Below are 20,173 nucleotides of genomic sequence, written 5' to 3'. Positions count from 1 at the left end.
TCCTGAATCTGGGTTATTGATCAGGTTTATAATGGAATGCAAAATTATTGCCTAAAACTTAACTATGACTCTATAAAATAGATTTTACACGTTGTAACTGCATATTACTAAACTAACCATTTTGCAGGAGAAAACATATTTGTCAGATTTATAATATTTACAGCTTGATTGTAAATGCAGTTAGTTTACTGAAGTGTGCCAGTACTGCATGAAACCCATGATATATATGTATCCAGAGCTTTATGAGGGTAAGGAGCTACCACTAACTGAAGCTGGCCAGGAAGGTTACCTAGAATCATGGAATACAGCTGCATGTCTAGGTATCTAGTAGGTGCTTTTTAAGCAGTCTCCTGAAGTCATAATCACAGATTATTCTTCTGTCTTGAGTTAATGCATTCCAGCTGGTGGAGTGATTTTGGAGGTCTTTGTCTCCCTTAGTTAAACTGAAAGGAGATCTAACAAGACGCATGCCTGCATGGTTGCACAGTGAGAGCTTTGCTAAATTTTAGTTTGTTGCCAAGTGGAAGACAGCAACCATTGCTGAATAGTTTAAAGATTAGGGAATTTAGAAGAAATGTAGCTGTGGACAAAACTGATAGCCAGCTAGCTGTAGCTTTGGATTCACAGTGGTGCCCTGTGTTGCAAGCTAATAAAACTTTAAATTGTTTTCTTTTGCTTTGATTAGTGTGGTAATTCTGTGGTAAATTTAGTGCAGGAATGAGGTAAGGCATGCTCCAGGTGAAGGAGAAGTGTGTTATGACCTTTCCTTGTGTTGCTTGTTGTGAGAGGGGAAACCTATAAGAAAACTTTAGCTTTTTAAGAAGTTTTTTCTTCTAGTCATTCCATGTGATTGTTAAAATCAAGATGTTGATTCAGTCTAGACTCGTCATTGCTTTTGTTTTGAAACTGCGAGGAGAGAATTTTCAAGAGGTTTGTTGACGATGTTGAAAAAAGAAGAATATAGACAGTGTAAGGTACCTAGAAGCATGACTGTAGATTTGAAGTATTTATTATTAAGCTTGACATAGTTATTAAGCTCAACGAAGAAAAAGAGGAAGAACCAAGTTCAAAACAGGTAAATAAGTAAACTGAAAGCACCAGTCTCCATGCTCCAATGTAGGTAAAATACTCTTTTAATTTCAGGATTCCACACAAAGTCGATACTTTAAAAAACACTGTGACAAGACAAGAAAGTAAAAAATGTGTATAACATAAAGCGCTTTTCATCCGGATATTATCCAGACTTCTTCAGACAATCAAAAACATTCAAATCACCATTTAAAAACCCTTCGTCATAAAAATATGGGCCTATCAGGTCTACTCATCTGGAACACCAAGTATTTAAAGGTGTATGTTACCGCTTAAGCAAGCGTAGCCATATGTTGACATAGTACCTTGTTTTAGTTTAAAAATATGTGTCAAAATAAACACAAACATACTGCATTTAAATCAGGTGCGCTAACTCATCGTCTGATATTACTAAAATCTGAATGAAACTATGCCCTTTTGTAATCATACCAAGCGCATCTCATCTGAATACTGAAACTTTCGTTAAAACTATGTTACACAATGTTATATTATCTTAGAGTTACGTTCAAGCTATGCTGCAGTACGCTGTAAATTTGTTTAAAATTCAGCTCGGCAAACCAGTCAACCTTGTACCAAAAATGATACAAAGTAATAAATAACCCGACATTTTAAACCAATACTATATATATATATATATATATATATATATATATATATACACACACACACACACAAAGTAAACATAAATATTAAGTAACAACAATATTACAAGTCCAAAAAAATGTTAAAAACACAATGTTACAAATTCTCAAAATGTCAACAAATTCCTCAACGTCTAAAAGATATAAATAAATATGTATATATATTCTGTTACCATCTCTAACTCTAAATTGGACCTGTCTTAGGACCTTACAATCTTAGAATTCACCTGTATAAACTCTTTAGTTTCAAAATACATGAAATGGAATATGTTTCATTGAGTCCTGGTTGACTACAAGCGTCCAATCGAAGTTGCCAATTAAGCTCACTTCTTTCTAATAAAAGTTTAATCAAACTGTCTTCCATGTATCTATTGTTCTCCTGCTGAGTTATATGAGAGATGACTTTGAACTTAAAGACGTGATCCATGTTAGTATCACAGTGTCTAGCCAAAGCATTATCTATTTTTTTCTTTTTAATAGCATAAGTATGCTCATAAATCCTGTCCCGTAATCGACGGTCGGTTTTACAGACGTAGAAAGCTGGGGAATGCTGGCATTGGGCTAGGTACACCACTTATCGAGTATTACAATTATATTTGTTTCTAATGTAAAAAGTCTCGTTTCTAATAACAAAGCGGTTTCCAGTATCTATATGCCTACAGAACTTACATGCGTCGCACCTATATGTGAGTTGGTTTATATGGTGTTTCTAGTAGGCTTTTTAAATTTGAGCCACGCCTGAAGATAGTAATGAGAAACTCGCCTATTTTCTTAAACAAATCTTTATCTATTGACAGGTAGTACCAATATTTCCGTACTATTCCTTGAATATCTAAAGCTGCTGGACTATATGTTAGTATAAATGAAAGGGAAAAGCTATTAAAAATGTTTGTAACTTGATCTGTTCCCTTGGTAGTCATACTTATTTCTTGTATTGTGTACTGTTCATCTAGTGTCGTATTACTTGTTGATACAACATTTAAATTGTCCAAAATAAGTTTGTACACTCCTATAATTCTCTTCACCCTTACTTCATGAATTATGTTTGATAAGAACCTATTAGGGTAACCTCTGTGCGTGAACATCTCATATAATTTGCTACATTCTTCACTAAAGTCCTCTTCCTTAATTATCATTCTTGCAGCTCACAGCAATTGTCCCTTTTCTACTGATTTTTTCTGGTGAAGGGGGTGTGAGCTAAAAAAGTGTAAGAATGAGTTAGAATAGGAACTTTTCCTATAGATTTTCGCACTGTATCTGCGTTCCTGTATGTTTTTATACAATTACACATCCAAATAGTGGATCTTGTGCTCGTGGTAGATTTTAGTAAACTTCAAAAAGATCCCTGTGTTAAAAAATTCCACTAAACTATCAGCTGTGGCACTGTTCCCATCAATTAATAGGAAAATATCATCCAGGAACCTTGTGTAAAAAACTATTTTTTCTTTCCAAGGACTAGTGAATACGAAGTTTGTTTCCCAGTACGCCATCACTAAATTGGAGAAGCTTGCCCCACATGCGGACCCCATAGCAACTCCTATTTTTTGAAGGAACAATCTATTATTAAAGGAAATGTAGTTGTTTTTCAAAATTATGTCCAACAGTTGCTCTGTCAATCTAAGATCATTGTCATTTGCTCCTTTATTCCTCATAAATTCTACAACCCATTCTGTGCCTAGGTCTTGAGGTATAGATGAGTATAAATCACATACATCACATGTGAGGAAATTTAATTCTTCTCTAAATGTAAGTGAATTTATTTGCTCTAAGAAGGACCAGGAGTCTTTGCAAATCTGTTTTTCTTTGCTCACATATTTCTTAAGTATTAGGTCCACAACTTTTGCACAAGGGTATGTGATAGACTGTCTCGCATCCGCCAATGCTATCAAAGGTGGGTCAGTTAACCCTTTGTGAATTTTGGGTACACCAAATACTTGTGGTAATTTGGGAGATAGCATAGTTAGTAACTTAAATGTACATCTATTAACCCATCAGTAAATAAATCGTTGATATACATTCTAATTCTGTTATATGCTATATTTAGCTGGTTTACGCTAACTTCCTCATATGTGTCCTTTTCTAAAACTAATAACATTTTCCTAATATAATGTTCTTTATACATGACTACTAAGCCTCCTCCTTTATCCGGTTTCATGAACCGGATAGGGAGACTACGGAAAGATGTTAATAGATGTTTTTCCTCTTTAGATATGTTTTCATGTTTTACATATCTTTTGTTATTTAGCAAAGCTTGTATAAACTCATGTTCACATAGGTACTCAAACATACTTATTACAGGGTTAGATGGTGGATTAAATGTGCTAGCAACTCTAACTTCGTTGTTACTATATGAAGAGTTCCCCATCAGTACAGTCAGGTTCAGCTTACGTACAAACAATTTGAAATCGATTAACATCTCTGCCAAGTTACACTTGTTTGTAGGGACAAAGGTTAACCCTTTTGAAAACAGTTCAACTAACATTTTATCAATGGAACAGTCAGTGTAGTTATAAATTCTAAAGTCACCATCAGCATTAAAAACCACATTACATGGTGGAAAGTCAGCTGTCCTTGACACTATCATAAGTTCTTCTTGTTGCTGCGAGTATTGTATGTTTTTTTTGTGGGAAAATATGGATTGGGGTTCCATTTGTTCCCCCTCCCCTCTGTAGTTTTTGTTGTTGTTGTTGCTGCCAATGGTGTTGACTTTGTTGTTGAGAGGAAATTTCAAGCTGGTAATTCTGAACCCTCCTGTTATCCATGTTCTGTGTATCAATTAGGTCAACACTTGCAATACTATAGTCTTCACTGTTGTTCCTACTCTCCACATAGTTTAAATTAGGTCCAGTATTACAAGGTGTTTGTTGGTCCGGTCTAAAGGCAGGTCCATGTGTATGTAATTGTTCAGCTCTATTCCGAGTTAAAGTACTTTGTGAATTTGGGGGTTTTGGATATGCAGTACCCCCTGCATATGCTTTTAGATCTCTCTGCAGTTTTTTAAGTTTAGTGTTTTTTAGTCTATCCCAATTATTGGGCTATACTGGTGAAAGTACGATTATAATCGTATTGGTAGCGATTAAAAGACATATCTGCCTTAATGTCCATTTTGAGGGCTAAGGTTTCAGTAGCCAACTTATTAATCATAATTTGGTAGTGTTTGGACATGCATCTTAAGTCCAAACCTTGATTGTTAAAAAGTTTTAGCATATCGCCTACTCCGAGGTGATCTCTGCCTAACATATAAAGCTATGTCAAACCCAGAGCTGTTGGACATGCTACACCTAAAGAAATCCCAATCCCTCCAAGCTACACGCTCTAGGGACCTAAACCTTGTCACCACAATAAACAGGACACGCTGGAGGGATAGATTCCTGTCTCAGAGACTTCCTATACTCTGGAACAAGCTACCCATCTATGTCAAGCAAAGTTCTTCATTAGCACTCTTCAAGAAAAATTTTGATGAGTGGATGGGAAATAGGAAATAAACCCCGGGGATCACTTCTGTGTCTTTGCTGGACAGTGGCACAGGAAAATAACTTTCTTGGTGGCATAAGCTATGGTACCTTGCTGTTTAGGCTTACGTAGGCCCTTGGGCCGATAGCCTAGTACCTACCTATGAACCTATAAAATCATTATAGAAACTGGACCCTTCAACCAGGCCTGTTGGGTATGAGCAATATCTAAGCCCCTTCGGTACAATTTTTTCCTTAATGCATTAATAGTTCAATTCTAATTGCAATTTCTTGATCTTTAAAAGTTTACTATCAAACAACTTTAACTTTTCAGTAATGTTAACATTCTCCTGGTTAAGCGTATCAGCGTTATTACTTGCCTGTGGATTTTCTAGGGTCAATTCATCGCTCAACCAGTTGGTAATGTCATATGGTCTAGCTAATCCTGGTATGATAGTATCACTGTTGTTAACTGTTGTCCAGCTCTCGTTTGTACCATTCTGTTCTGCAGTTGAATTTCCTTCCTGTAGATTACTGTACAATGCTGATTAGATCCCAAAGGTTGAATATGGTGGACAGAAGATGCTGGGGAAATTCCATTAGTTCCAGGTTGGCTAGAATGTAAGTTGGTTACCGAGTAGACTCTTGCTGAAAGGCATTCCAAACGATCATTCATTAGTTCAAGTAATTGAGCTAAACTACCTCTCTCTGCCTCGTCACTATGCGAAGAAGTGTCCATGTTTGTAGCGTAGTTGTCGGTTCCTGTCAACAAACCACAACGAAGAAAAAGAGGAAGAATCAAGTTCAAAACAGGCAAATAAGTAAACTGCAAGCACCAGTCTCCACGCTCCAGTGTAGGTAAAATACTCCTTTAATGTCAGGATTCCACACAAAGTCGATACTTTAAAAACACGGTGACAAGAAAAGAAAGTAAAAAATGTGTATAACGTAAAGCGCTTTTCGTCCGAATCATACCAAGTGCATCACGTCTTTAAGTTCAAAATCATCTCTCATATAACTCAGCAGGAGAACAATAGATACATGGAAGACAATCTGATTAAACTGTTATTAGAAAGAAGTGAGCTTAATTGGCAACTTCGATTGGACGCTTGTAGTCAACCAGGACTCAGTGAAACATATTCCATTTCATGTATTTTGAAACTAAAGAGTTTATATAGGTGAATTCTAAGATTGTAAGGTCCTATGACAGGTCCAGTTTAGAGTTAGAGGTGGTAACAGAATATATATACATATTTATTTATATCTTTTAGACGTTGAATTTGTTGACACTTTGAGAATTTGTAACATTGTGTTTTTTAACATTTTTTTGGACTTGTAGTATTGTTGTTACTTAATATTTATGTTTACTTTGTGTATGTATATATATGTGTGTATATATATATATATATATATATATATATATATATAGTATTGGTTTAAAATGTAGGGTTATTTATTACTTTGTATTATTTTTGATACAAGGTTGACTGGTTTTCCGAGACGAAGTTTAAACAAATTTACCGCATATTGCAGCATAGCTTGAATGTAACTCTAAGGTAATATAACATTGTGTAAGATAGTTTTAATGATAGTTTCAGTATTCAGATGAGATGCACTTGGTATGATTACAAAAGGGCATAGTTTCATTCAGATTTTAGTAATATCAGATGATGAGTTAGCGCACCTGATTTAAATGCATTATGTTTACGTTTATTCTGACACATATTTTTAAACTGAAACAAGGTACTATGTCAACATATGGCTATGCTTGCATAAGCTGTAACATACACCTTTAAATACTTGGTGGTCCAGATGAGTAGACCTGATAGGCCCATATTTTTATGATGAAGGGTTTTTAAATGGTGATTTGAATGTTTTTGATTGTCTGAAGAAGTCTGGATAATATCCGGACGAAAAGCGCTTTACGTTATACACATTTTTTACTTTCTTGTCTTGTCACAGTGTTTTTAAAGTATCGACTTTGTGTGGAATCCTGACATTAAAGGAGTATTTTACCTACATTGGAGCGTGGAGACTGGTGCTTGCAGTTTACATATTTATTAAACTTTTTAACTAGTGTGATAGTTGGTTAAGGTCTTTCTGAAAGGGGTTTTGAAGGCCTTTGACTGTGCTAGTCAAAGAATACTCCTTAGACTGAAGTGTATTAGAGGGTAGGTTGTTGATAGAAGAGAAAGTACCCCATTACAGAACCTTGAGAGACTCCTGTTGAGGAAAAAAAGTATTATGTAATGATTTATTATTGTCAGAGACTATCTGAAAGGACTTAAGTTTTTAAGGTTTTTGAAACAGGTGATCACATTCTCAGAAAACCCATAACTAAGAAGTGTTTTATAGAAGTAGGGTAAGGTCAGCAGGTTTCAAAAGCATATTTTAAATTTGAGAAAAGCACTCTTGTGAGTTGCCAGTTTTTCTTATTGGATAGCACTGCAGCAGTTAGGTTATAAATGGTGGTAGTTGTACTATATTTAGAGTTGAAACTGACAATGAGTAAGTAGGTGTCAGTGTAACTAACTATATACATAGCTAATTGCCAGATATTTGTTGATTATCAGTTAGTGCTTGTTACATGAACTTATTGCCAGTGTAGTTTTTGATATAGTACCAGCAAAGATTCAATTTAAAAAAAAAAAAAATTCATGTGCTGCACAGTTGTGCAACCATGGAGTTGGTGTGTTTGTGTGTGTACACACATGATTTATCTATCTGTATGACTGTGCATGTGTATGAATAAGTATGCGAAAAAATATAAATAAAAGGGGAGCAAAGTCTCTTATGTGGGGTGGGGCACTTTCTTTGCAAAAATGCTTTGTATTTTAAAGATGAATTAAGCAAATACCAGTTGCATTCATAAGATTGTAGCTTAATCCAGATGTTACTCAACATTTCATAGTGGATACATAGAGCTCCTAATAGCAGTTTATAGTGGTTTCCTTATTCAACTTGGATGTCTTGCTAAAAAACAATAAAAAATATTAATAAACAGACCAACTGGATGTAACCAGTTTGCAAAACAGTGTGACATGTTTGTGGGAGAAACCTTTGTGAGTCCCAGTATAGGCATCTACTAAAGCAGCTGTTTCTAATATACATTTTAGAGGTTGCACCATCAGGAACATCTGTGCTACTGACTGAGACCTGTACAACTGCCCATACCTTATGAGGCATCACAGTCTGGATATTTCAAAGGCGCAGGGCTGGATTTGGAATGCAAGCCCTAGTAAGGTCTAATAGAAACCCTTTACTTGCCTCCCATTCATCTAAACAAACTTGTGTAGTACTGAAGAGGGGCCCTACTGAATGAGAGCCCTAGAGGAAATGGGTTAGTTATATTATGCTTTCCATAATTCTTTATCTTTGAGAGCATTTCATTTGGCAGAATAAAGACCCTTCCTCATCCCTGTAGAATGTGTGTTGTCTTCATATTTCTACTTTTGTTGTCTTCATACATCTAGGGCAAGTGCAAGATAGTAGGCTTCTCCTTTCCTTGATTTTGCTTTTGTTTTCAGAAGAAAGAGCTGAGGTCATGAAGAAATACTGTTATTGTATTCTTGGTCTCCTGATGGTGATGAAGGCAGACATTAAACATGTTGCTGAGAGGTATTGGCAGAGAGTTTTCTTTGCTGACAGGAAGATCATTCTGCTGAAAAGCACCGTGATGAATGGTATGCTTTTGAAGATCTGATGTTATAGTAAATGCTTATCTAACCATTTTTTTCTGAGTCCTAAATTATGTTTTACATTCTCAACAAAATGTTACCTTCACTCAGCTGGATTTTGGCCATGTTTCTTAACCTTACCTTTAATTCAAACACTATCTACCTATATTGGGAAATGAAACATAACTTTGTCTTTTCAGTTCCTTACAAGGCAAACATTTTTAAGGTAAGGGAAAAATATTTCATTGGTAACATCAGACCGTATTGATCATTTTTGGCACACTGATGTGTATAGACCTCTTTCCCCAAAGGATGACTTCATTGGACTGTATTGCTTCATCACAGAAAGCCCTTAAGGCAGTTCCTCACAAAAGCTGTACATTCTTTCTGTCCCTAAGCACAGAATAATCAGTGGCTCAGCCGGGCTGTCTCTTGTGTGACCTAATTTTGTCTTTCTTGTTATATTTGAGTTTCCCAATGTCATATTAGTTGATGACAAGTTTAAATGTTTCCTTCTGGGAGGATCCATATATTGTTGTGATAGAGTTACTAAAATCTGATGAAGGTCAGATGTTAAGTTGTCTATCTCGCCTTCATTCTTGCTGGATGGGTTCGGAGCCGACCTCGGCTCCGACTCGGCCACTCTAAAGCTCGAGAGTTGGTTCCACCGGCTCGAGGCCCCCCTTATATCCCACAATGCTAGGCGTGAATTACCTCAGATCTCGTTTGCCGCTACAGCGATCGAGGTGTTGTTTTTTCTACCGGCTCAGGTCAGTGGTATTAGATCAGTCTTAAAAACTATTTAAACCCTTTTTAGCTTAGCTTTTTCTTATTTAGCTATAGTGTAGTGGATATTATCCTTTCTACCCTTATCCAGCCCCTTTCCCACAAGAACTGATAAGTTCTTTCCTTAGGCCTTCGGGCCCTCTATCCCTAATAGTGGTGTGTATGTGTTTTGTAGGGATTTATTTTATATAAATATCTAATTTCTTTAGCTTTTAGTTAATTTACCTTTTTTTCTGATAGTGTAATCGGTGTGTGTGTGTTTTGTGTGGTGATTACACTTCGGTTCCTTGAAAATGTCCAAGGATTCAAAGGTCTCAGGCTTCAAGAAGTGTGACTCGTGCTGTCAGAAAATGTCTCTGACAGGCGGTCACACTTCTTGTGTGTACTGCCTGGGACCTTTACACCTGCAGGACTCTTGTGCTGTATGCCATGGCTTCAGCCCCAGAGTCCTGCAGGAAAGAAAGAACAAACTCATCCTAAAGGGTTTGCTCAAGCCTGAAGGTTCCCTAACTGCTTCATCGGGAAAACCTTCCAAGGCTTCTAAGACCTCGACTCCAGTTTCTGAGTCGAGGCCTAAGGCTTCGAAGCCTACTGCTACATCGGCTCCGGCTGGAGCCGATGAGTCTTTGACTACAGTTTCTGTGGTTCCCTCGGCTGGAGATTCCTGGGTCGGCTCCGATCAGACCATCGGAGCCGACATCTAGAAAGAGGTCGAGGTCACCATCCCTTGGCTCCGTTCATTCGGCTCCAGCGTCTCCCTTGCTGTCTGAACGGAGCCACAGATCTCACTCCTCCAGGTCATCGAGGCTCTCGGATCATGACCTCCAGAGGGTAGTGAGTCGACTTCTAAAGTCCGAGGCACTGGCCCAAATGCTTCAGAGCCCGACTCATCAGTCGATGCCTCAACCTATTCCTCTAAATATTCCTCCTCCGACTCCTTTGAGCTCGGAGCCGGGGCGTCTCGGAACCGAGACTGTGGTAGCGTCGGAGCCGATACATTTGTCTTCGGCTCCGTCGGCTCCGATTTCTTCTTTTGAAGAATCTCTGCGCCGGACTTCCCTCTCCCTCTCAGTGCTTCAGTGCTGGTGAGTTCGGCTCTGACATCGGCCTCAGAGCCATCTCTGTCGGTGCCAAGGGAGGTTCTCAGCTTCTCGGAGCGGGGACCTCTGGCTCTGCCTGACAGGGGTGCTTTCGAGGTCATGCAGAGAGTGTTGGAACCTTGTTCAACTCCACAGTCGGCTCCGTCCGTCTCTCCCTCTTCGGTGCCTCAGGTTATGTCTACTCACTCCCTCATCCCAGACCACAGAGAGCCAGCTCCTCAAGAATCCCCTGTGGGGATCTCATCCTCTTCTGAGGCCTCCCCTGAATTGGCAGGGGAGCCCCCTAGGAAGAGAAAGTGTAAGAGGAAGCACATAGACTCACCTGAGTCTGTCACCTCTGACACAGATTTAGAGGATTCGAGGGTTCCCCGTTCCCCTTCTGAAGATGTCTCCTTTGCGGACATTCTAGAGATCCTGAAACAGAGGGGAAATTGGCCAGCCCTTAACCCTTCGGAGGATGAATCTGTGTATCTTGAGGCGTTTGGCTCTCGCCCTTCCACCTCCTGGGTGTCCCCCCCCTTTGATCCCCTCATGCAGGTGGTGGCAAAGAAAGCTTGGACGGCTCCTGACTCAGTGGACCCCACCCCCAGGAGACCTTCTAAATTTATAACAGCACCAACTGACAAACAATTTCTGACCAAAGGTGTTACTGTGGATGCTATGGTGGTAGCTGCTGCCACCAAGAAGGAACTAGCTGATCCTTCAGTGCCTGTTCATCCCCCTAACAAAGAATCTAGGTCTATGGACAGGTATGGGAAGCGGATGTTTTCGTCAGCGACCTTTGCAATGCGTTCGCTGAACTACCTATGCCATTTCACCCGTCTCCAGAGAGACTTGATCAAGGAAGCGAGTGAGATGTTGAAGGATCCTACAGCTGCAGATTTTCAGGACAAAATGAAAACCCAGCTGACTACCCTGAATTCGATAGCTAACTCCTCCATGCGCCTCCTTTCATATGCGGCTGATGGAGCGAGTAGAGCCAAGAGGGACAGGTGTCGCCTTACGCCGGCATGCCTGGATGTGATTATGCAATTTTGCGGACCTCTTTAAAACGTCTTTCACTAATTCCCCGTTTGATGGATCATCTCTCTTTGGTCCTCAAGTGAAAGAAACCTTGACTAGGTGCGAGACGGATGGCAAAACTCTATCTGCCGTCGGAGTCCGTTTTTCTACTCCTTCTAGACCTTACCCCAAAGGCCAGAAAAGTGGGAAAATGTGGTTCCGCAAACAATCTCAAGAGAATTTGCCTGACGCACAGAGTCGGTTCCCCTCCAGAGGCAGAGGAGGGAACAATAATGGTAGACGTCGCCCCAGAGGCAGAGGGGGTCCACAGAACCAGGGCAATCGAGAAACCTTTTCCGATAAGCCCTTTCAGCATCCCTGAGGTGTTGCCCGACTGTCCACCTTCGGAGGCAGTCGGGGGAAGATTGTCACTGTACCCAGAAGCCTGGCTATCCCTAACTCAAGACAAGTGGGTACAGTCCATCATTTCCGAAGGCTATTCCATTCCCTTCGTTCGCATTCCAAACCGATCAAAAAAAATCCCTTCCAGATGTTCCACCCGCTCAAAGGGATCTTGCAGCTTTGGAAATTTCAAAGCTGCTGGCAAAAGAGCAATTCAGCCAGTTCCAGCAGACCAGCAAGGATCCGGAATCTACTCCAGGTTCTTTTTAGTTCCAAAGAAAACAGGGGACTGGAGACCAATTTTGGATCTCAGTATCTTGAACAAGTCGGTCAAGAAAACAAGATTTCGGATGGTCACGCTACAGTCCATCCTTCCCCTATTGGGAAAGGAAAACTGGATGTGCTCTATAGACCTTCAGGATGCGTACTATCATATAAAAATGAACAGACGCTCCAGAAGATTCCTCCGCTTCAGGCTGGGAACCAGTCATTTTCAATTCAGGGCCCTGCCCTTTGGTCTCACCACTGCCCCCGGGTGTTTACCAAATGCATGGCAGTGGTAGCTTCTCACCTGAGACGTCAAGGATTCCAGGTGTTTCCATATTTGGACGACTGGCTCCTCACAGCTCCCACCAAGCATCTTCTTCTAATGGCCAGGGACTACACCTTTCGCATTTGTCAAAACTTAGGCATTTCAATAAATTGCAAAAAGTCTGTTTTGTCGCCTTGTCGTACTATTACCTTCATAGGCAAATCTAGACACAGTCAACATGTCTGCGAGACTAACAGATCAGAGAATAACAGACATACACAAACTGGTCTCACTCCTCTTCAGCAGCAACAGAGTCAAAGCCAGGTTAGTTCTGAAAGTATTGGGGATTATGGCGGCTGCCATACCTCTGCTTCCATTAGCCAGATTCCACATGAGAATCCTTCAATGGATGCTCTTCACACAATGGTCATACCAGCAACTTCCGATGTCCCACACCATTATGATTACGCAAACATGCAGGAATCATCTTCTGTGGTGGATGTCTTCCTCTCAGCTCTTCTTGGGAAGACCCTTTGTTCCTTCCCCTCCGGTTGCTACTCTGACAACGGACGCCTCCCTGATCGGGTGGGGGGGGCATTATCAGGGCAGAACTGTCCAGGGCACATGGCAACCAGACGAATGCCACTTGCACATAAATGTTCTAGAGATGAGAGCAGTGCTTTTAGCGTTGCAAGCCCTTCAAGACTCTCTTCCCTTGGGAACGATAGCAATCCAGACGGACAATATGTCTGTAGTGTGGTATATCAACAAACAAGGCGGAACCAGGTCCTATCCCCTATGTTGAGAAGCACTCAGACTGTGGCAATGGGCGATTTCTTCTCAGCGGTTTCTGATAGCAATGCACATCCCCGGGAAATCCAATCAAATCGCGGACAGGTTGAGCAGAGCTATCCTCATGCCTCACGAATGGTCTCTGAAAGACTCTGTTGTGAGAGAAATTTTTCTCAAGTGGGGTCAGCCTTGCTGCGACCTTTTTTCTACTCCCCAAAACAGCAAGTGCAGAGATTATTTCACCCTATTCCCGTTACCAGGCCAGCCCAGCAGAGACGCTGTAGTCCAAGTTTGGCCCTGGGGACTTCTGTATGCATTTCCTCCCTTCCCACTAATCTCTCAAGTGATACAGAAAGCTATCGCTCAGAAGGCCTCCTTGATCCTCATTGCTCCTTACTGGCCTCGACAGGTTTGGTTCCCCTTTCTACATCAATTTCTGTTGGAGCAACCTTGGCATCTGGACCTAGTTCCAGATCTTTTGATCCATCAGTCGGGTCAGTTTCATCGCTCCCTCCCCTCTCTGAACCTCACTGCTTGGTTCCTCCAATTCCAACCTTAGCCAGGCTTCCTCAAATATCTCACGCTGTTCGAGATATTTTGATAGCTTCCCATAAATCTTCCACTCGAAAGATTTATCTGAGTAAGTGGAAGCGTTTGCCTATTGGGCTCAAGGAAGGGACATAGATCCTTTCACGGCTTCCATCCAAATAGTCCTTGATTTTCTAGCTGAACTCTTCCATGCAGGTTCATCTCCTTCTACTCTTAAAGTTCAATTGGCAGCTATTTCTAACTTTCATGTGGGCATTTCAGAGTCTGCCATAATGTCCCACAAGCTTTGCAAAGCCTTTTTAAAGGGAGTTTTTCTACTCAGACCTCCTATAAGAAATCCTCCTCCTCCTTGGGACCTAAATTTAGTTCTCAGTTCCTTGATTCTCCCCCCTTTCGAACCTGCAGCTTCCTGTTCTTTAAAATTGCTATCATGGAAGACTCTCTTTCTGGTAGCTATTACTTCAGCTAGAAGAGTTTCAGAACTTCATGCACTCAGCTGTCGACCTCCTTATCTGTTGTTCCATAAGGACAGGGTATCCTTATGAACCAACCCGTCCTTTTTACCTAAAATAGCCTCGGCGTCTAACCTAAATCAAAGCATTGACCTCCCTGTGTTTTTTCCAGAATATTCTAATAGGTCTGAACAAAAATTGCATTGGCTAGATGTTCATCGTCAGTTAGGTACTATTTGGATAGAACCAAACAATTCAGAAAATCTGACCAGCTGTTTGTCTCTTATGCAGAAGGCAGAAAGGGACTTTCTGTTTCTAAGGTATCACTATCTAGATGGCTAACATCTCTAATTTCCATTGTCTATGAAATAAGACACCAAACGCTGCCTAACAAACCTAAAGCCCATTCCACCAGAGCTTTGGCTACTTCTATAGCCTTCCAAGACAGACTGCCTATAGACACCATTTGTGCAGCAGCTACTTGGGCTACTCCTCACACTTTCATTTCACATTATAAGTTGGATTTAGCTTCTAGGCATAGAGCTAATTTTGGTTCCACTGTGCTCAAGAGTCTGTTCCGTTAGGCCACCCGGGACAAGGTGCTAGGGACGCGGTCCCATCCAGCAAGAATGAAGGTGAGATAGACAACTTAACATATAGAAGTTATGTTCTTACCATAACGTTCCATGTTAGTTGTCTTCTTCTCGCCTTCTTTCTTGCGTCCCACCCTCCTTCCCCTGGCCTGGACAGACCTAGAGGAGTTTGATTGTGACCTCTCTTTCTACCACCTCTTTGCGATAGGTATATGCTCTACTGTGCATATTTTCCTAGATCAGGCTTAGGTCACCTTTTCTCCTTCCCTTTGTTTATAGAGGTGGACTCCTTTCCAGTTTTTTCCTGGTTGTATTATTAGCTGGGCCTAGCTCACAAAACGAGATCTGAGGTAATTCATGCCTAGCATTGTGGGATATAAGGGGGGCCTCGAGCCGGTGGAACCAACTCACGAGCTTTAGAGTGGCCGAGTCGGAGCCGAGGTCGGCTCCGAACCCATCCAGCAAGAAAGAAGGCGAGAAGAAGACAACTAACATGGAACGTTATGGTAAGAACATAACTTCTATTTTTCACAGTCTCTTGGCAGTTTCTGTGTATCACTTGTTTCTAAGACCCTAAAATGTTCATCTCTGTTTAATATGGCACACATCCACTGACTACTGTGTCTAGTGCAACTAGTTATAGGTTACTTATGAAGTGATTACATATGTTTGTATGTCTCTTCTACAGTGCGATTGGCTGAGTTGCTTACCAACTTGACTCATTGGCTTTGTATGGTCCGTGGATGAAAAATGGCCTTGGGGGGACAAATACACCTTTCAGATATCAAATGATATTGAGAACAATATTTTTAAGACAAGTTTTTTCAAGAATTGTTTGGTTATTAGATTGTGCCATTTTGGGTAAAATGTAAGATGACTTTTTTTTTTTTTTTTTTGCCAAATATGGATAGACAGTTTCACACATCTGGCCATTTATGTGCAACACAGTTGAAGTAGAATACTTAACCTGCATTACAAAATTATTTAACGTTATGTAAGACTGATCTTAATTTGTGATAACTGTTGCAAAAAGTAATTGATGAAGCTAAGTTAAAATTTGATGTTTGATGATGTCATTTTTCATTCTATCCTCAACTGTTGGGTTCAGATCAGATCTTTGGATCTGACTCAGCTGTTACTAAAACTTATGGCAACCAAAAAAGCTCTCTTGCTTTTTCCTTAACCCATAATGCACCAAACCCTAACATACCCCAAATCTCGTTTGCTACTTTTCGTGAAAGGACGTGGTCAGCCATAGCTCTTAAGCTTCATCGCTGTTTTCAGATAAGTGTTTGTCTTCCATATATTATATATTTTTTGCCTTTTTGTCTTAATTTTTCTGATTACTGTTATTCCCTTACCCTTGTATTGTAGTTCTGTAAATACCATAGTTGGTATCTATCCCTTTCTTGCTTTTACACAATAGTGTATCTCTAATTACCATTGTTGGTAAGACCCCTCTCCCCCCCCAAAAAAAACACTTTCCTTTCTTTTTGTTTTAGAATGGCTGAGAAGGGCCCTACTGGCTGTAAGAAGTGTTTGAAGTGTGGGCACAACTTGCCTGTTTCAGACTCCCACAATCTCTTTGTTTATTGTTTAGGACCACAGCACCTACAAGAAGACTGTTTGATCTACCTTGACTTTAATTGAAGCACTTTATTGGGCAGAAAGAATAAATTAATATTGAAAGACTTGTTGCCTTCTTCTTTTGTAGAAGCTTTTTCTGGGGCTCAGTCCCCTAAGCTTAAGTCCAAGGAGTCGAAATCTCCTGTTGCTTTTACTTCCTCAGCTCCATCCTTGGAGTTGTCTTCAAAGAGGACTAAGTCGGATTCAAGGAGATCTCAAACCTCTTCCCCCTCAGATCCAAAGAAAAAAAGGTTTACGGATATGATGTCCTTGGAGCTAACCAAAAAATATTCAGGCTGACAGTATCGGTTCCTGTGCCTAGGACCTATTATTTTCCCTCTGTGGATCCAGTTCCTACCAGGGTCCCATCCCCTTTTTGGAAAGGCTTCCCTCTTCTCGTCTTGATCATCAGATCCAAAACTAACTCTGAGTGCCACAGTTCTGACATCTTCAGATCTGGTGGACTGTCGGAGCCAAAGCTTCCTTGTCTGATCCGAGGCACTGGAATCAGCTGCGAAGGTCTCAAAGCCATCTCTGCACCCTTGGTGCTTCGGCATTGGACAGCTTAGCTGTAACTTTCTCTTCGGGGGATTGTTTTTAGGGCCAGAGGAAACGACGGTCCAGAAGCCTGCCTTCTCAGTGCCAAGGTCTTCTCTTTCTCCAGGGCGGTCTGCCTTCGAAGTTGTGAAGTGGGTGTTTTCTGCTCTAACAGGATTGACGGTCTCAACCCCCTCGGATCTTCAGTCTAGCAGACAGATGTCTCTCTTCTTGGATTCCCATCATTTAACTCCACAGGGACAGCCAACTCAAGACCTCCAGTCTACCCAGCAGTGTGTAATAATCTCCCTTGGCACTTCCCAGGAATATCCCACCGAGGAAGTCCCTAAAATGAGAAAGTGCAAGAGAAGGCACTTGGACTCCCCACAAGAGTCACTCACTGAAGATACAGACTTTGATAAGGGTGAAGGATCCCCATGATCACATGCAGAAGATGTCTCATTTGGAGACATCCTTGAGATCCTGAAACAGAGAGGTGGTTGGCCACCCCAGCAACCCTTCACCTGAGGATTCAGTATTTCTGGAAGTCTTTGGAGCTGGCCCATTTACCTTCTGGGTTACTCTGCCTGCCAGTGAGCTCATTGATTTAGTCTCTCTGTGGGTGTGGAAAGAGCTTGATGCAGTTGAAACAATACTTACAATGCCAGGTAGGATTCTGGCTCCACTAGCAGTGAAATAATTTTGGGTTAAAGGGGTGCCCATAGATGCCATGGTCATGGCAGTGGTCACAAAGAAGGAACTTGCTGAACAGAGTTTCTCTCTTCATCCCCCTAACTTGGAATCTAGGGTGATGAACAGATTTGGAAAGTATGTCTATGCTTCAGCAACCTTTGCTGTTAGGTTGCTGAACTGTTTGGCACATTTTACTAGGTTGCAAAAGGATTTGATCAAAAAACTTTCAACTTCACTTTCAGGGACAGTTTCTCTTAAGAGACAGTCATCTGTGGCTTCTCAGTTGACTTTGGCTACCCTCCAATCTACCTCAGATTTGTCCATGGGGTAATTTTGCATGCAGTCAAAGTCACCTCAAGAGCAGCGGGGTTCAGTTATATCTATTAGGAGGCATGCCTGGATGCACTTAGGTGATTTGTGGAGCCCTTCATGTGCTCGTTAGTCAGTGCTCCTTTTGATGGCACTTCTTTGTTTGGCCCCAAAGTGAAGAACACATTATCCAGGTGTGAGAAGGATGGAAAGACCCTCTCTGCAGGGGGCTTACATTTTTCAGCCCCTCAAAGATCCTGTTCTAGGAATCAGTGAGGTGGTTGGAAGATGTGGTCCAGGAACTCCCAGGGTCCTATCCAGGACACACACAGAGAAAGTTCCCCTAGGGGCAGAGGGGGGAACTCTAATGGTCAACGAAGCCCCTGCAGCAGAGGAAGCCTGCAAAAGAAGGGGTCAAGAGATTCTTTCTCTGACAGACCCTACCAGCACTCCTGAAAGGAGACCCGATTGTCCACCTCTGAAGGCAGTTGAGGGTCCAACTATCCCTGCACCAGAAAGCCTGGCTCGACATAACAAAAGATACTTGGGTGCAGAGAATTATTTCCAGATGTTATAATACCCTTTTCCCTTCCACCTCCAACTATAACAGAAAATTCCCAATGTTCCACCCAGTCAGAGGAAAAAAGCAGCAATACAAATGCAAAAGCTGCTAGAAGTAATAGGTCATCTAAGAGGTCCTGCCAGACAAGATAGAATCTCGAACTTACTCAAGATTTTTTTTAATGCCAAAGATTTTTTTGCTTCACCCCTAAACAACAAATGTACTAATCCCTCCACAGGGGGAATCACCGAGGAATGCTCTCCTTCATGATTGGCTTTCTGGTTTTCTTTATGCCTACCTGCCAACTCCATTGATTCTGAAATTTCTGCAGAAAGCTGCCAGGTTGAAGAGCAAAGTCATCCTCATTGCACCTTACTGGCCTTGACAGATTTGTTCCCCTTCCTATGGCTTCATCTACTTTACCAACTTTGGATTCTGGATCCAATTCCAGACCTTCTGTCTCACCCAACAGGCATGATTCACCCAGAAAAATTAACCTCAAGCTTACAGCTTGGTTTCTCCAATTCCGTTAATAGCCAGATAACAGCCTATGCTCTCTTCCCCATCTGCCATATTCTTTTATCTTCCCATAAACCCTCAACACAAAAACTCTATTCAAGTAAATGGAAAAGATTTGTTTACTGGGCACAACAAAATCATATTGATCCTTTCTCAGCTGCTTTACATAATATACTTGAATTTTTAGCTTTACTCTTTAAGGAAGGGGCAAGCACCTCTACCATTAAGGTTCGTTGAGTAGCAATATCTAATTTTTGTATTGGATTTGAAGGTTGTTGAATGACTTCAGCTGGACTGTTTAAAGCATTCTTGAGAGGCACTCTTCTTTTGAGCCCACTGTTTAAAGATCCTACTGCATCATGGGATCTGAACTTGGTACTGCAAGCAGTAATACATTCCCCCTTTGAACCAGCAGCTAAGTATGACCTTAAGTTTCTTACTTGGAAAACTCTCTTTTTAGTAGCCATTGCCTCAGCTAGAAGAATTTCAGAAATTCAAGCCTGGTCTTCAAAACCTCCTTACTTGATTTTAAATAAGGATAGAGTTACATTATAAACCAATGCATCTTTTCTTCCCAAGGTGGTGTCAGAATCCTATATCAATCAGTCCATTAATTTGCCTGTATTCTTTCCTAAACTTGCAAACAAAGGTGAATATATGTTGCATTTATTGGATATTCACAGACAATTACATTTTTATCTGCATAGAACAAAAGAAATCATAAAGACAGACCAATTGTTTGTTTCCTTTGCAGATTTGAAATTTGGTAAACCAGTCGGAAAAGTAACTTTAGCCAGATGGCTGGCTGACTGTATTTCTTTTATGTATAACAAATTGGGTCTTATCTTAGCCAAGTCTGT

The 20,173-nt window shown here is 40.9% G+C and overlaps 1 protein-coding gene across 2 annotated transcripts in view; it reads left to right on the top strand.

The window, feature by feature from the left end:
- TMEM131 (transmembrane protein 131) overlaps positions 1-20,173 on the top strand; it is a 3,850,119-nt gene that overhangs the window by 3,299,335 nt on the left and 530,611 nt on the right. The window lies entirely within an intron of this gene.

This window comes from Protopterus annectens, chromosome 5.part0 (genome assembly GCF_019279795.1).
Source record: "Protopterus annectens isolate FY-2018-M chromosome 5.part0, PAN1.0, whole genome shotgun sequence".
NCBI lineage: Eukaryota > Metazoa > Chordata > Ceratodontiformes > Protopteridae > Protopterus > Protopterus annectens.
The sequence above is the reverse complement of the archived record's forward strand: the minus strand, read 5'-3'. Positions and strand labels throughout refer to the sequence as shown.